At 48.8% G+C, this 13066-nt stretch overlaps 1 protein-coding gene across 1 annotated transcript in view; it reads left to right on the forward strand.

Moving 5' to 3' along the window:
- The window catches only part of RPE (ribulose-5-phosphate-3-epimerase), a 382550-nt gene that overhangs the window by 368783 nt on the left and 701 nt on the right, over positions 1 to 13066 (forward strand). The gene's annotated exons all lie outside the window — the stretch shown is intronic.

The following is a 13066-nucleotide window of genomic DNA, read 5'->3' on the forward strand; positions in this document are numbered from 1 at the left end:
CCTGCATCACAGCTTTTCCCCCTGCAAAAGGATGGGGACCCTGGTGGGGCTCACTGGGACCACTGCTCGAATGGGACCACAGAAATGGTGACCGTTACAGTAAAAGGAATGCGCTCTGTACCAAGTGTGCATAGCATGCTCAAAATAAATGACCATCTGCATAACTACCGGAAACATTTTTGAAGGTTTGCTGCTACTTATGTCGGCCAAACTTTTCCTTCTGCAAATCAGCCACCTTCCTCAATGCAAGGCACACCCATCACTGGCCCCCGAACCTCCCCACTACCCTTTCCCACCCATACCACTGACACTGCAGCCACAGTTCCTCCCACCACAGTAGCCCTCTACCCCCACATTACCAAGTAATAAATGTAGTACTTGCATAAGTCAGCGATAGCTTTTCAGTAGCCGCAACTGCAAAGGACCACCAGATACATGACACTTCTCAGTCATCTACCACCACAGAAGGCTGGACTGCACACTGATTGGAAATGTAAATACGACCAGTGGGCGTATGGCATCCCCCAGCACAAACAAAAACCTCCTGGAAATCATCTGGGACCAAGCCAGCAGTGTTTGGAAACCTCTGTGCAATCCATTCCAGTTCCTCCATGAGCAGCTTCTGTATCCCTTGCCCTCCCACAGACGCCAAATCATTTCTTCCCAGGTGCACCACTGTAAGGTCAGGAGGGGTGCATCTCCTTTTGTCTGGACATCGCTGATGGCTCCTCTGAGCTGGTGAAAGTGCTTCCCCCCCGACCCCAAACCAATGCACCGGGAGGTCATCCCTTTGAGACCCAGATGTGTTTGGCCCTCGTAAAAATCGTGCAGCCCTTTGGATGAAAGCGTATCCAATTATCTACACAACCCTCATCCTCACTAGGAAATGGAAACAAGTAAACCCCCATGAATATGGCCAGACCTACAGTTTACCAAATAGCACAACGTTTGCGTCAACAAATGGCCCTTGTAACAATCCCAGACACACACTTCTGACGTGCACCTCTCATGTGAGATAACTGTAGGCCGATACATAAATGGCACTTTCTTCTTAGGGGGAACGAGGTGCAGAAGACAGTATGTCACCTTGTGCTAATGACACAGTTGTGCTGGCGCAATTGTCATGACAGAAGGTTTGTGCTCCTGTGGGCCACCGATTGCACTGCACGGTGGTACGGTGGCTTGTACATGCAGCACCGTTACACTTCGACAGGGTAAGTATTCTGACAGAGGAAAAGAACTCCACAGCAAGTGTGCTTTGTATGCTCTCTGAATATAGGCACCCTGACGGAATGTGCGCCATTCACCACAAATGGATGCCATTTTCGACAATTTCATTGTGAGAGCTTCGGCCACTGCTCCAAGACCACTGGTGACCTTGGGGGCACTCAACTAAAAAGGCAGAGAGGCACCCAAGGGCACACATATCAACCACAACCCTCCTATCTCTCAGCGCTACAGCTATCCCCTCCAGGAAGGGATGGGGACCCTGGCGGGGCACCCTGCACCTACTGCTGAACTTGGGGGAAAAAACACCCACATGGGAGACGGGCGGCCAAGGCCAGTGACATCACCCCCCGACTGTCCTGCCCCTCTACCTACCCTGCGTTACTGCTTTGCCCCCTGAAAAAGAATGGGGACCCTAGCGGGGCTCACTGGGACCACTGTTGGAATTGGACCACAGAAACAGTGACCGTTGCTAAAAAAGGAATGAGCTCTATAACAAGTGTGCATTGCATGCTCAGAAGAAATGACCGTCTGCATTACTACCAGCCAAAGTTTTTGCAAAATTGTTGCTAATTATGTTTAGCAAACTTTTTTTTTCCTGCAAAGCAGCCACCTTCCTCAATGCAAGGCGCACCCATCACTGCCCCCAGGACCTCCCCAGTACCCATTCCCACCCACACCACTGACACTGCAGCCACAGATGCTCCCACCACAGTAACCATCCACCCCCACATTACCATAGCTATCCACAAAAGTAACATATGCAGTACTTACATAAGCCCTGGCATTACTTTTAGGTGAACTAAGAGAAGAACAAGTAATGTACTTAAAAGCAAAAATTGGAGCCTGTATATGTGTCTTTCGCTTTGAAATGTCATTATACGGTATTCTTATGTATTCACTCACCCAGGTCTGTTATACATGTGCTGAAAAAGTTTCCAATGCAGCATTCATCTGGCAATGCGGAAAAATTGTATAATTATTTAAATGCAATGTCTGCCTTATCTATTGGAATTCATAATCCAGTTTTTGTTTAATGACTGAGAAGAGATAATAAAAAACTATTCTCAGATTCTATTTAATTCACTTACATGAGTGCGTGTATTTCCTCTCCTTTGTCCTTATACCCATCCTGTGGATATGCATAAATTATGCTACAATATAGGAGCAGATACTCCTCAAATTTCTTTTGCATATAACTAAATTGCAATTAGCTTTAACTCCTTAGACAGGACCCCCCCTCTTGTGTTCCTTACATAAGCCAGCAAAAGCTCTCCAGTAGCCACAACTGCAAAGGAAACAAAAAAGAATTACGTTCAGTACTTAGCCTACCAATAACACATTCACACTGTCTGCCCGCTATCTGTAAACTTTTCGATTCCTTCCACCAGATGCATAGCATATCCGAGTCATCTACCACCACGAAAGGCTAGACTGCACACTGATAGGAAATGGGAATAAGACCAATGAACGTATGGCAATCCCCAGCACAAACAAAAACTATTACGGATGGCTTAGTGGCAAACTGCCCTTCAAGGGGAGCTGTTCAGCTGGTCTGGGGGACAATTTGTGCACTACCCCGGCAAGTGTGTCCCTGGCCACCCCAATAACTCCCCAGAGCACCCACTCCCATTTACTCCACCAACACTACAGGCCCAGTTCCCACCCACCCAGTAGCAATCTGTCCTCCGCATACTATACAATGTTGAAATAACCAAAAGTCCATACGTAACTAACAAGGGAGAAGCTTGAACTGCACAAGTCCTGTAAAGGGAAGAAAAAAAAAACATAAATTATCTGTGTCAGCCCAGCCAAATACCAAACCACCCACACAGGCCCTCCATTGAATCGGGCAATAGGTTGTAGGCACCTATGGTAGGTTGCGGGGGCACCTAATGCAGGCCTCCCTGGGCCTCCTACAAACTGCTGCGTGAAGTACACCCCCCCTCCATTTGGGGTCGGGGGGAGAGGGCCACCAAAAATGTGTGGGACAGGCACCCCGGAGGGTGGGGCAGTAAGGTGTGGGCACCCTGGGGCCAGATTGGCACACCAATGTGCTCCTCTGCGCCAAGGCAAGTTTCGTAAACAAAGAAAAAAATGGAAAATGGTACACTACACTTTAGGGCGAGCTGAGGGGCACCCTAAACCGCCAGGTATTTTTCTAATGTAATGGGAGGGTGACCCTCTACCCCCTCACACCAAATACAGGGGGGGGATCTCATTCAGCCCTCCCTGGGGGCAGATAAGAGAGGGGCATCTCATGCAACCCTCCCTGGGGTCAGATACCCCTTCCTAGGAGCAGATATCTGCCCCCAGGGAGGGCTACAAGGGGTGCTCCCATTTCCCCTTGGGGTGAGGGGGAGAGGGCCACCCCCCTTCCCTGGGGGCAAATGATCAGCCATCTGCCCCCAGGGTTTATCAGATATGTGCCCCCATGCTTTGGGGGCCGGGGGGGAAGAAGGCTGCTTACTGTAAGCAGCCCTCCTCCCCCCACGTCACAAACGTATCCCTGGTGATCCAGTGAGTTGCTGGTCACGGATCGAGCGCTCTGCGCCGATCCGTGGCAAGCAATGCGTCATACATGGTGTCGTTGGAAAGGGGAGAATCTCCCCTTTCCGACGACACCACTTTTTTCCAATATCCCTGGTGGCTAGTGGGCCCCAAACCCCTCCCACCTCCCCCTTCCTTCGAACATTTTTTCTTTTCTTCACCCCTAGGGCAGATGATCACTGCCCCCAGGGGTCTCCAGCAGCACTGTGGCACCATGCTTTGGGGGCTTGGGGGAGAGGGGGACCCGCTTACCTAGGAAGCAGCACACCTCCCCCCGTTCCTAAAACAGATCCCTGGTGGTCCAGTGGCCATTGCTGGCCACGGATCGAGCTCTGCGCCCGATCTGTGACCAGCAATGCTGTCACACAAGGTATCGCTGGAAAGGGGAGAATCTCCCCTTTCCAACGATGTCTGCCTCGAACTCCGGCTTGAAATACAGCCGGAGATCGAGGCAGAGGGAGAAGGGCTCTTACCTTCTCTCTTCACCACGGCAGCTGAAAATGGCTGCCGCAGTGAATATACTTTCAATTCCATATCGGCGTGCGTCACGCACGCCGACGTGAAATTGAAGGTGATCCACCCCCCGGGCACTGAAGGGGGACCTCCCCCTCACATAGCCCGGGGGTTGGATTACAGTTTTGTCCTTAGCAATAGGGACGGAATTCCAAGGACAAGATACCTCGTCCTTGGCACTAAAGAGGTTAAGGGAATCTGTGCAGACAGAAAAGTCTTCCTGTCAAAGGCAAGAAATCAGAAATGATTGAAAGATTGTTAGAAAAACAAAGACTGGAGAGTGGGGCTGTAGTGCCTACCCCTCCAGCAAATGTAGCAAACCTTAAGGATGATAATGTTGATTTTGTTGTTGAAGCAGATGAGGAAGAGGAGGCTGACAATGTAACCCCCTCTGACCCTCTGCCTGTTCAAAGGCCTCAAGCTTTGGCTACTGGACCATTGTCAGGTCCCACAATAAGTCCTGAATTTATCTCACTAGAAAAAATTAGGCTTGAATTCAAAATAATTAGTGCCCAAACTGAACAGAAACATCAAGAACTAAGGCTCAAAGAAATGGAGCTCAATCATGAGCTAGAGATGAAGAAATTGTCTTTGGAAAAATCTTCTCTTCCCGAATCCTCTAGATCTTCCAGTTCAAAGAGACCCCAGATGCCTAAAGAGCTTGTGGGTATGTATGAACCTAAATTGGATGTGTTAGATTGGTTAGCTATGTTTGAGTACCATCATGGGCTCCAGGAAATTACAGGGAATCAGTTGATCCCCTGATTATTCTCTAGGCTCCCCCCTGTTGTATCTGATGTGGTAATGGAGTTGGGGGAGGTGGATAGGATGGACTATGAATGTGTGAAGCTAGCTTTAATTGCTAGATTTGGGAAGACCCCTTCCCAGTACCTTAAGAGGTCTAGGACCCTCAAAAAGCATGATGGTACCCCTTGGGCTACCTGGGTGTGTGAATGTTTGAAATACTTAGATCGTTGGATTAAGGGTTACAGAGTTAACACTTATGAGGGAATGAGAAATCTTGTTATGTTGGAGTCTATTTATGATGCCTGCTCTCCTGAGCTCAGACAGCACTTGGCTGATTCTAAGGAAATGGGTCCTAGGAAGTTAGGCAACGCACTGACTTGAGGGTTGCCAACAGGGCTACTCGCAAGAAATCTGGGGCAACTCAGAAGAAGGATGATGGGAAGCAGCCACCAAAAGTGAACCAAGATAATTCTAATAGCTCCCATCCCAAATAGGGCCACAAACAACAACATATCCAGGGTAAGTCACCTGGGAAACCAAATAGGGCTAGTGAACCCTCTGGGGCCCAACCAGAGGTAGGTCAGCAGAAACCTCCATTCCTGAGGATGTTCCTAAGGCACCCAAAGGTCCCACAACATTTTCTGGAGGTCCTGTCCAATTGGTTCCTATTCTACCAGCCCTCATTCAGTGTAGTAACATGACAGCGAGGATTCCTGTCAGTGTTCAGACTGAGGTGCCTGGGAGAGTCCTGTTGGGCAATGACCTAAAAACTCTAGGAGTAGTATCCAGTACCCCTAGGCCTCCCAGTATGGAGAAGCAGAACCAAACCAAATTGACAAGAGAGGCAACCTTAAGAGACCACTCTAAGCCTGTGGGTACCTCTACTGAGACCTCCACTGAAAGCCCTGATGTTAGTAAGATGACCTCTAACACAGGCAAATCTGAGGCTAGAATGTTAGGGAAATGGGAGCCCCAACCAAGCTCCACCATTGACCATCGAATTATATTTGACTCCCCATGCTTCTGAGGAAGAGGTGGATAGACAGATTGGACCCCTCTCTAGGCCTGTGAGAACTGGTAATTCTCAAAGCTGGTGGAAATCCAGGAACAATAGGCCCAAGGCTAAAAACCTTAAGGCTGTGGACTCTTCTACTGAAGACTCCAAAAGAAAACTTAGTGTTAGGAAAGAAACTCCTCCACCAGGTAAAACCAGATCTCAGAAGAGGAGGCCTGTACTTTGCTTGACCTCTGACCCTCCAACCAGGATGCCTGAGACCCAACCTGCTCTTGAAAGAGAGGTGGTGAGGAACCAGGGAGGCCCTTCTAGATCTAAGGGAATCCTTCTTAAGGACCCCTTGAGAAGACCTAGTTTGGGTTCAGAAGTTATTGCAACTTCAAGGGGACTGTTAGTTCAGCTCCCTTATACCTTAAATAAAAAAGATGTACCAGCAAGGGTTTGTAGGTCATATAGCTTACAAAGGAAAACCTTTGAGCACAGGTCAGGATGTCACCACCGAAATGCTGATGGTCTCTCTAGGATGTTTTTAACCGACTAGAGGTAAGAGACTCACCCAGGAGTGGATTAGCTCCTCCTGTCCATTAGTCGGGGGGGGGGGGGGAATGGGGCGAGTGTTAGGGAGAATTGTTAGGCAGAAACCTGTGCAGTTCCCTCTGGGACCACTGCAAAAGATTTAAGACTACAGGTGTTTGGCAGTAAACCCACTTGGTAGCAGTCTGTACCACACAGATTCACTTGGTATCTGTGGCTGAGCAGTCAGACTTCCCTCAAGAAGAGTTAGGCAGTATACAGAGTATTCACCATAGGTCAAAAGAACACAGTAGAACAAGCAAACACTGACCAGAGCTTGGTGTAAAAGAGATTTAATTATTTATTTAAAACCACATCGAATAAAACACACTGGCACTAATATCAAGCAGTTCAAAAACACGGTCACTAAAAGATATACACTCCATTAGACAAGTCTTAAGTAAAGCAACACTTATTTTCAGACAGCGGTGAGCGCTTAACGAAGATGGCACTCTAATCAATCGGTTTAAAAGGGAGAGAAAGGCAGAGCAAAGATAGAAACAGATCCCAACACTTTCGGAAGAACACAGTAGGAGAAGAAGGCAGGTTAAAACCGTAAAGTCAAAGTTAACAAGGCTGGATCCACTTTAAGAGGCTCCGGTCGAAATGTGTCCAAGGTCACACGGTTCAAAGTGCCCAAAAATCTCGCAATCAGTTCAGAAAGAGTTGGACCAAAAGAAAGGGACCGGTTAGATGGTCAAGGCGGCCAGCCCAGTCCAGAAGGTTAAGGTATTATTATTACCTTGTAGCAATCTTTAGAAAGGGAGGCCTGGCGGACACGGTACCTTAAAGTGGTGAGAATACTCCAGCGGGGGCAGTTGTTCCTGGCAGCGGATGCAAGTCGGTGCTTCGTCCGGGGGAAGAGAGGATCTCGTCGGGGACGAAGACAGGAGTCCGTTGCACTGCCAGGGAAGAAACCAGCCGCAGAGTTCTCAGTTAAAAGGAGCGGTCCTTTTATTCGCGGTCCAGTAGTAAGTGGCTATCCGGTTGCTGGGGTGCTTTGCACGGGCAATTCGACCACAAGACGTCCTGGGATGCGAGAAAAAGAAGGTAAACTGGTTGTGCCCACCAGTCAGGGGAAGAAGACTCTCCAGCCCGGGAGATCTTCTCTGTCGTCGGGAAGTGGTGAGTCGGTTCTGCAGAGCTCCACCAGTGGTGTCGTAGCAGGTCAGCTCAGCTTCTCCCTCGTCGGATTTTCAGGTCCTGTGGCGACTTCTAAAGTTCCAGTCCCAAAAGCCCTGCTTTTATGCAGCACACCCCCATTCACTCAGCCTAGCTGTCAATCAAACATGCTAAGTGGTGAGCCGGCCGGCTCACCACTTGGGCCAATCACACAAGAGTGCGACTTGAGTTACCAAAGTAACTCAGTCAAGGGTGCCTAAACCCCCTCCTACACCCCCTGTGGTACCCAGACAGAGTGGCACCACTTTTGGAGGCTTCTGTGGAGAAGCCCGCCAAAAAGTGGAACAAAGGGCTCGACTTGGGTTGGAGTCACAGAAGAGAACACAAACGCCATTTTAGAATCGAGTTCTGGCAAAAAATACCAACCGGCGAATTAATATTAAATAAATAAACCAGCGGTATGTTCGAGACTATGAGAATTAAATAATTAAAGTTGGTAGCCTCGAACAATGGGAAAATCCCATAGAGATATATTCACGGTCGAATATAAAAAGTAGTATCCACTGCCACCAGCCAAAACTCGATCAGGGGGGACGGAGGCGTGCCCCCTCGAATAACAGACCCCGGGGCAATCTAATTGTCCCGACCAGTACGTCCACAATAAGATGGTTTGTACTGGTTTCTGTTCATAATTTGGGACTAGCAAAGCCAATGGTGACTTTACATGCCCTGGGAGACAGTAGTCAGTCCCAGGTTATGGAGTCTATTGTGGGGGGTCACTGTGACACCCATGTGTCACTGCACGGAGGGTGCTGTGTAACACACATAGTAAAAACACATGAGACCCTATGGAGTAAAAGACCCCATAGCCCATAAAACACATTAACAGTCAAAGGAACCCCTCAAATCATGTCCAAGAGTGTGAGGAAGAGAGACTCACTCTTGGCAGGAGAAAAAAACAAACTCCAGAAATCCAGCAAAGCTGCTGGGGGACTCACTAGGTTAGGAAATTCAGCCTAAACAGATAATTCTCCCTAACAAGAATTCTCTTAAAAGGCTAATTTCCCTTACCTATAGAGTCCCCCAGCAGCTTTGCTGGATTTCAGGGGTTTGTTTTTTTCACTCCTGCTAAGAGTGAGACTCTTTTCCCACTCTTAGGCACATGTGTGATATGTGTTTGAGGCTATTTTTGTGCTTATGGTCTATGGGGTTTTTCTCACCCTCATAGGTATCATCTTTTTACATGTGTGTTACACAGCACCCTCAGTGCAGTACCACAGGGGTGTCGTAGCGACCCCCAAACAGACTCCATACCCTGGGACTGACTGACTACTGTCTCCCAGGGCATGTAAAGTCCCCAGTGACTTTACTAGTCAATAGTTATGAACAAAACCAGTACAACCCATCTTACTATGGAAGTACTGGAAAGGGTTAATAGTTTTTCCCTGGTGTTCATTTTCGAGAGGGTACCGTTCAGTCCCTCTCTCCAAAGTTTCTGGCTGGTGGCAGTGGTTACTACCGTAAATATTCAACCGTGCATATTTTCCTATGGGATTTTCCTATTGTTCGAGGCTACCACTTTTACTGACAGCCTCTAACACACAGCCGGTTTATTTTAATATTAACTTTACTCTGGTGGGTTTTTATTGCCAGATCTTTGATAATATTTCTTTCTCGTGTCTTTCTCTGAAATCCTAACCCAGGTCAGGGATCCTTTGTTTGTCCTTTTGGTGGGCTTCTGCGTCACTGAGTCTGGGGTAGACAGGATGTGTGGGAGGAGGAATAGGCACACTGGACAGGGTTACCTCACTGTGTAAGTGACAGCTAGGCTGTATGAATGGGGGTTTTTCTGCATAAAAGCAGGGCTCTGAGGACTGGAGGACAAGACGTCGCCACTGGAACTAAGTAACCCGAAGAGGAGAGAAGCTGAAGACTTCTGCAACGACTGAACCACCGGTGAAGCCCTGCTGCAGATCCTCACCACTTTTCTCAGGCTTTGAGAAGATCTTCACCTGCAAGTCTTCTTCCCTTGAGCTGGTGGGGCCAACTAGTTCACCAATCGCCTTCCAGGACCTGCCTTGGTCGAATCGCCAGTTCCCAGCACAAGGTGACAGGATAGCCAGACACCCGTCCCCCACGACCGCGATTTAAAGGAGGATACCTTTTATTTAATTTTGGCATCACCCCGGCTGGCTTCATCCCTGGGCATTGCAGTAACTCGAACCTTCCTCCACGACGAGAGCCTCTCTTCCTCTGCTGGATCTCCCAAACTGCAGGAACTGCCGCCACCGCAGGAGCCTCTTCCACTTTTCAAGGTACATTGTTCCGCCAGGCCTCCCGTTTTGCTGGGTACTGCTAAAGGTGTGTTAAATCCTTTACTTTCTGGGTTGGTTCGTCTTAACATTATCTTTTTACTTCTGCAACCGCCTTTTCAACTCGTTAAACAAAGGCTTGACTGCAGCTACTAGAACTGGTTGATCCTGGGCACTTTGCCTTGTACCATTGACTCTGGCACAGGCCTATTGACTCTGGCACAGACCTATTGACTCTGGCTAATTCCGTTACAACTGCCTTCTCTAGATTGCTTTTCACTAAGAAATGTGTTGGTGCACCTAAACTCTTATAACCACCTTTCCTTCCCCTTTCTATATTGCTGAAGTGCCATTTTGCTCGGTTTTCACCAAAGGATTGCTAATGCTAAAGTACTGCATTGCCTAACTTGTTCACAATCCGATTGGGAAGTGTTGCTGGTGTGTCTAGGAGTCTAGCCCTGTATGATTTGTCCTTTCCCTCCCTCTGAAGAAATTGCACGAGTACCATTTCTGCTTGGTTTACACTCCTGCTCAAACTTGTCTACAATTTAAATAGGGAGCGTGTATACTTTTCTTGACTGTTTTAACTTACTTTAATGATAGTGATTGATGTGTGAACATCAGAGTGTGTAAAATAAATATATATATTCTTTTTGATAGAAAGCTTTGGTCAGTGTCTCCTTGTTCCAAGTATTGTAGTCCTATTGTGTAAACCCTGAATACTGCTCATCTCCTTCCTGAGATAAGTCTGACTGCTCAGCCACAGCTACCAACCAAATCTTTGTGGTACAGACTGATACCAAAGAGGGACTGACTGTTCATCTAAGCATTCCCACCAGTGCTGTTGTTTCTGTGACTCATCAGCCAACTCAGACGGTCCCGGTGCAGGATGATCCTCGTCGCACCAGCGTGGCCAAGGCAAATATGGTTCCCGGCCCTTCTGGATATGTCAGCTTCCGCCCGGTAAAGCTACCGACGGACGCAGATCTTCTCGCCAGGGAAGGAGGCGCGATTCTGCATAACGACCCAGGATCGCTGAACCTGCAGGCATGGGTCCTGCAGCACTACAGTTCAGAGGCTAAGATATCCCGGCGGACTGCAAGGAGGTACTTGCCCAAGGGCAGGGCGTCCTCGACTCGCAAGTGTTATGGACATAAATGGAAGAAGTTCTCTATCAGGTGCCGTGCACAGAAGATCAACCCTCTACGGATTACGGCCCCTCGAGTGCTGCCGTACTTGCGGTCGCTGGCCAAAGCGGGTCTGGCACTTGCATCCATCAAAATTCATCAGGCGGCTAGCTCCCGCTACACCAGAACTCCGGGGCGGTCGTTGCTGTGGTCTCACCGCCTGGCGAAGGAGTTCATGAAAGGACTGTTCTGCTCGTTCCCGCCAGTGAAGGCCCCGGTGTGGGAGCTCAATGTGGTGCTGGCCAGGCTCATGGGCCCTCCATTCGAGCCTTTGCATTCGGCACCACTGAAGTTTCTGTCATGGAAGACAGCGTTTCTTGTGGCCATCACCTCCGCACGACGAGTGGGAGAGATCCAGGCCCTCTCCTGTAAGGCTCCATATCTGAAATTCCACGAGACGAGAGTAGTGCTGAGGACGCACCCCTCCTTCATGCCCAAGGTGCCGTCGGACTTCCATCTCAACAAGCCCTTGGTGTTACCCGTTTTCTTCCCATCGCCTTCGTCGCCGGCTGAGAGGACTTTGCACTCGCTGGATGTAGCTACAGCGCTGAAGTTCTACGTGGACCGCACAAAGAGTTTGCGGAAGACATCACAGCTGTTTGTGAGCTTTGGTGCTGTGAACCAAGGGATGGCCCTCTCCAAGGCTTCCATTTCCAAGTGGCTCTCCGGCTGCATCATGCACTGTCACCGGTTGGCAAACCGACAGTTGCCTGGCCATCCGAGAGCCCATTCGACCAGAGTGATCGCTGCTACTACGGCGTTCCTGTCTGGTGTGCTCCGGCTGGACATCTGCAGGGCTGCTACGTGGAGGTCGACGCACACCTTCACAAGATTTTACCGTGTTGACCGGGATTCCAGGGAGGAGTCCCGAGTCGGCCAGGCACTGCTGTGCAACCTGTTAGCTTGACGGTGAGCCTGGTGAGGAGGTAAGAAATGCTTAATGTTGAGCCTTGCCACCTCCATGGTTGTGCATGCGTGTACTGCTATGTATTATTGTATTCATGTGAATCCATGCCAGACCCCATGCTGGAGAAGGAACAAGTTACTTACCTGTAACTGTTCTCCAGCATGGGTCTGGCATGGATTCACATGCGAACCCTCCCTCCGAACCCTCTGTGGCTCTTCTCTTGGTCCTACTGCCACTTTATGTGCTACCAAATCTGAAGATGGCTGCCAGAGGAGGAGCTTATGTAGAGGGCAGTCATTGGCTGGGGGTAGTATGACCCAGAGACCAGTGATTGGTTATTAATAGAAAGACAGTTCAGAAACGAAACTGAAACTGATTTTTTCTTTACCGAGGATTCCCAGCCTGACGACAGGGAATATTCACGAGCATGTGAATACATGCCAGACCCATGCTGGAGAACAACAGTTACAGGTAAGTAACTTGTTCCTTCTCTCACACACACTCTCCCGCTAAGCTTCTAGTATGCCTCCTTACACCCATCCACATGCCATTCAGACATGGGTGACCAGCAGTGTCTTGACCAATCTCTCATAACTTTAATTGGCCTAAATGCACACATGCATAATATAGCACCTCTTCCAATTTCCCATACTTTGGTCCCTCTGAGGGTGTTCAACCTCCCGCACCTTGGGACCTTAATTATGGTGAAAGGTGCTATACAAATGACGAAAAGGAATGAATGTGCCAGAAATAGAAGAATAGCGTGGCTGTATGGTAGAAACTTCTTGCTTAGCACCAACTGTTGTAAAAACGTTTTGGCCACATAGAAATAGATATTAGCTGCATATGAATATTTTAGTCCTACATATTCACTTTCCATTTTCATGTTATGTTATTGCTCATGGTGCACAAG

Source organism: Ambystoma mexicanum, chromosome 9 (assembly GCF_040938575.1).
Source record: "Ambystoma mexicanum isolate Mex_15411 chromosome 9, UKY_AmexF1_1, whole genome shotgun sequence".
Taxonomy (NCBI): Eukaryota; Metazoa; Chordata; class Amphibia; order Caudata; family Ambystomatidae; genus Ambystoma; species Ambystoma mexicanum.